At 53.5% G+C, this 5,000-nt stretch overlaps 1 non-coding gene across 1 annotated transcript in view; it reads right to left on the bottom strand.

Annotated features, from left to right (window-relative positions):
- LOC124727336 overlaps positions 1-971 on the bottom strand; it is a 1,909-nt gene extending 938 nt beyond the window's left edge. Inside the window, exon 1 of the ribosomal RNA XR_007007075.1 lies at positions 1-971. This exon is cut by the window's left edge and continues 938 nt beyond it. This is a non-coding gene — a ribosomal RNA (small subunit ribosomal RNA).
- Between the last annotated feature and the right edge of the window lie 4,029 nt (positions 972-5,000).

Genomic DNA, 5,000 nt, shown 5'->3' with positions numbered 1-5,000 from the left:
CCTGTCCCTATTAATCATTACCTCGGGTTCCGAAAACCAACAAAATAGAACCGAGGTCCTATTCCATTATTCCATGCACACAGTATTCAGGCGGGCTTGCCTGCTTTAAGCACTCTAATTTGTTCAAAGTAAACGTGCCGGCCCACCGAGACACTCAATAAAGAGCACCCTGGTAGGATTTCAACGGGGTCCGCCTCGGGACGCACGAGCACGCACGGGGCGGTCGCACGCCTTCGGCTCGCCCCACCGGCAGGACGTCCCACGATACATGCCAGTTAAACACCGACGGGCGGTGAACCAACAGCGTGGGACACAAATCCAACTACGAGCTTTTTAACCGCAACAACTTTAATATACGCTATTGGAGCTGGAATTACCGCGGCTGCTGGCACCAGACTTGCCCTCCAATAGATACTCGTTAAAGGATTTAAAGTGTACTCATTCCGATTACGGGGCCTCGGATGAGTCCCGTATCGTTATTTTTCGTCACTACCTCCCCGTGCCGGGAGTGGGTAATTTGCGCGCCTGCTGCCTTCCTTGGATGTGGTAGCCGTTTCTCAGGCTCCCTCTCCGGAATCGAACCCTGATTCCCCGTTACCCGTTACAACCATGGTAGGCGCAGAACCTACCATCGACAGTTGATAAGGCAGACATTTGAAAGATGCGTCGCCGGTACGAGGACCGTGCGATCAGCCCAAAGTTATTCAGAGTCACCAAGGCAAACGGACCGGACGAGCCGACCGATTGGTTTTGATCTAATAAAAGCGTCCCTTCCATCTCTGGTCGGGACTCTGTTTGCATGTATTAGCTCTAGAATTACCACAGTTATCCAAGTAACGTGGGTACGATCTAAGGAACCATAACTGATTTAATGAGCCATTCGCGGTTTCACCTTAATGCGGCTTGTACTGAGACATGCATGGCTTAATCTTTGAGACAAGCATATGACTACTGGCAGGATCAACCAGGGAGCTGCGTCAACTAGAGCTGAGCAGCCGGCCGCCCGGGAGTGTGTCCCGGGGGCCCGCGCGAACACGCAAGCGTCCGCTCAATCATTCTGCAAACAGGTGGAGGCTGAGCTCCCCTGCACAATACACCTCGAAACCCTCTCAGGTCCCGGCGGCGCGCAGCGCCGTCCCAAGTACTTGGTCGGGTTCGAGAGAGGCGCAATCGCCCGGAGTTAGGCGAGTAGACGCTTTCGGTGCGACCACCCGTGCTCCCAACTGAGCTTGCCGCTGCCGACAGAGGCCCGGGAGCGTGCTGTCGTGGCATTGCCGGCGGGAGACAACACGCGCCACCTACGGTGACCGGCAGCTCCAACGCCAGCGCCACAGAAGGACAAAAGCCCCACTTGGGTGCCGAAGCGAACTCTCCCAGCACAGCGCACGCGCCAACACATCCGCACAGCTGCGATACAAACCACCAGCGAGAACCGCTGGGGCGACCGAGCAGCAGACGGCGTCGCGGCGCCGAGCGCCGGGCGGCAGCGCATCCTCAACGCACACAGTCCTCAATCGGACCAGCACACTGAAGATGTCCACCGCGCTTCGCACCGGGCCCGCGAGGACCTACTTTGGCCGCACGGCGCCGCGCGCAGGGTGCGCCGGCGCGCAGCTGCGACGCCTGCCGCGTCCGTCGGCCGGCGCGCCTGCCACTGGCCGCCCCCACCAGCCGGCTGTAGCGCGTGCGCCCACGCACCGCGCGGCCAGCACGCCGGGAGGCGCCCCCTCACCGGCCGGGGACGGTCCCACCCAGCCACCGCCGCGTATCGCTTCACACCCAGATGCCGTTCAGTTTCGTCGGCATGGTGGGTATCGCTGGAACAACCGGTTAGTACCTCAACCTATCGTCGCCATCACCGATTCACCCCTAGCGAGAACAACCGCACCACAACAGGTTACCATTTGTTCATTTGCGTAACTTCACCAGAAAACGCAGGCGTCCATCGCCATTTGCAACTTCCACGATTATTGCATGCCTGTGTCAGGTGTCACGCCACACTACGTCTGCCCACATACACGCAACAAAATGTGCACGCCTAGACAATACGTGGAAGGTGGCCCCCGTACGTATGCGATGTCCATTGCTCGAACGACTGTCAACCGGCCTCTGTAGCATGTCGCAGATATGGAACGCGGTGCACCATGCCATCACGGTGTGTGAGGAGAGACGACTAGGTCCGAATACATCAACAGACAGCTCATGCTGATCGCCATCCACGGCGTCCGTTCCTCCCACACGTCTCTATGGCGTACCACACTGCAATCCAGCTCTCATAGGGAGACGACACGTAGCTGCGTGCACAATATTTGCACTGTATGGTCCGCCGTTTTTGGGCGCAGTCGTTGTACGGTCACACATGTGCCACGATGTATCATTCAGTACATAAGGACGAATGTGCAGTACAGATTGTGGTTTACGCGTACGACATTAGCGGACAGTTGACACAGGCCGCACCACAACGTAGCCTGAGTACGTCGCATGCGGAGGGCATTGAACATGCAAAGTTCTCACCAACCAGCTTGCGAAGGCAGGGGGCAAGGTGGGGACGTGGGGAGGGGCGGCATGTACGTCCTGCTGCCATCCACATTACAGTGTACAGCAGGAGCATGTGGAAAGTGAGCAAGACTTGCAAGGTGTTTAACATGAAGCGATACACAGGGGAGCGGGGAGTGCGAGTAGCGAACTATATTGCGAGGGTTGCGGGTGGGCAACACTACACTAATTGAACGAGTCGTATAACAATTACAGAGCAGGTTTAGGCGACAACGTGGGTTACGTTAGGCGACAACGTGGGTTAGGTTAAGGCACGACGTGGGTTAGGTTAAGGCACGACGTGGGTTAGGTTAAGGCACAACATGGGTTAGGTTAAGGCACAACATGGGTTAGGTTAAGGCACAACATGGGTTAGGTTAAGGCACAACATGGGTTAGGTTAAGGCACAACATGGGTTAGGTTAAGGCACAACATGGGTTAGGTTAAGGCACAACATGGGTTAGGTTAAGGCACAACATGGGTTAGGTTAAGGCACAACATGGGTTAGGTTAAGGCACAACATGGGTTAGGTTAAGGCACAACATGGGTTAGGTTAAGGCACAACATGGGTTAGGTTAAGGCACAACATGGGTTAGGTTAAGGCACAACATAGGTTAGGTTAAGGCACAACATAGGTTAGGTTAAGGCACAACATAGGTTAGGTTAAGGCACAACATGGGTTAGGTTAAGGCACAACATGGGTTAGGTTAAGGCACAACATGGGTTAGGTTAAGGCACAACATGGGTTAGGTTAAGGCACAACATGGGTTAGGTTAAGGCACAACATGGGTTAGGTTAAGGCACAACATGGGTTAGGTTAAGGCACAACATGGGTTAGGTTAAGGCACAACATGGGTTAGGTTAAGGCACAACATGGGTTAGGTTAAGGCACAACATGGGTTAGGTTAAGGCACAACATGGGTTAGGTTAAGGCACAACATGGGTTAGGTTAAGGCACAACATGGGTTAGGTTAAGGCACAACATGGGTTAGGTTAAGGCACAACATAGGTTAGGTTAAGGCACAACATAGGTTAGGTTAAGGCACAACATAGGTTAGGTTAAGGCACAACATAGGTTAGGTTAAGGCACAACATAGGTTAGGTTAAGGCACAACATAGGTTAGGTTAAGGCACAACATAGGTTAGGTTAAGGCACAACATAGGTTAGGTTAAGGTACAACATAGGTTAGGTTAAGGTACAACATAGGTTAGGTTAAGGTACAACATAGGTTAGGTTAAGGTACAACATAGGTTAGGTTAAGGTACAACATAGGTTAGGTTAAGGTACAACATAGGTTAGGTTAGGTTAGGTTACACGTTGTTGTAAGGAAAGGTGTAGGGGGGGGCGGGGGCGGCAGGTTCGTTGATAGTGATTATAGTAAGTGAATGCTTGTGACATGATCAGATTTGTCACGTCAGGATGCACCTTTGGCTTATTAGAGGCGGCGCTCCAATTCTATGCTTGTGTCAGACCTGTGTCTTTGACTCATGTCATTGTTTGTGCGCTGTGACAGGAGGTACTATTGTGATGTTGGGTGCACCGTTGTATAGGACATGTGTGGGTGTTGGTGCCTGATCTGCGCAATGGTGGATGTCGAAAGGGTGGGATATTGTATTTTCCGCATGGACCTCCTGGTCTGGTTGTGATAGTGTGGATTGTGTAATGTGGCGGAGAGGATGCACTGGATGTTGTTCCATGCTGGTGCTTACATATTGTATGTGCGCCCGTTAGAAGCAGAGAGTGGTGCGTGATCAGAGTGGCTGGCTGACGTGTGGTTCCCATTGTGGGCAGACTCTTTCAGCATGTATACGGACAGTTGTATATATATTCTGTAGTTTGATGGCTCTGCATTGATTACTAATCAGCGCCGTGTGTACGGGTAATCTGGTTCCAGTCCAAAATGTTCCATCTGTGTACATTAGTGACAAAGACTCCCCTCATGCAGTGGGGCTCGGTCTGTTATAACTCTTCCGCGTAATATATTTGCCCCACGTTTTTGCGACTGCGAGTGCGAGTGCAACGCGCATGGGGACCGACATGCTGATGGCTCGGTATCGGACGCCGTACAGTGAGCAACGCGATCGCGTCTCTCGCTCGTAAGTGGTACAGGTCGCGGCTCATGTATAGGGACAGCGGGAATGTCGCATATTGGCAATAACTCTTCATGAAACGCACGTTATAGGGGTGGATTGCACTTTACGAGTGCGGGAAACGTCCGCCGTTCATCCGCTGGAGGTGCGCGTTTGGCGGTTGGGGTGGTGCACGAACGGGTGCGGGTGGAGTCATTGCCGGTCCACGGCTTCGTGCGGCAGAGCCACTGGAGATTGGGTGCTATGGTCGACAGAGGCTGCAGGCTTTGTGGGTGGCGTCGAAAGGCGGGCACTGTGGCGCCATCGCTGTCTTAATCGGCTTGGCGTCGCATAGATGGCGGTATCGTCGTTGGAGGAGGTCATGTTGCGGGAGA

This window comes from Schistocerca piceifrons, unplaced genomic scaffold (assembly GCF_021461385.2).
Source record: "Schistocerca piceifrons isolate TAMUIC-IGC-003096 unplaced genomic scaffold, iqSchPice1.1 HiC_scaffold_1094, whole genome shotgun sequence".
In the NCBI taxonomy this organism is placed as follows: Eukaryota; Metazoa; Arthropoda; class Insecta; order Orthoptera; family Acrididae; genus Schistocerca; species Schistocerca piceifrons.
The sequence above is the reverse complement of the archived record's forward strand: the minus strand, read 5'-3'. Positions and strand labels throughout refer to the sequence as shown.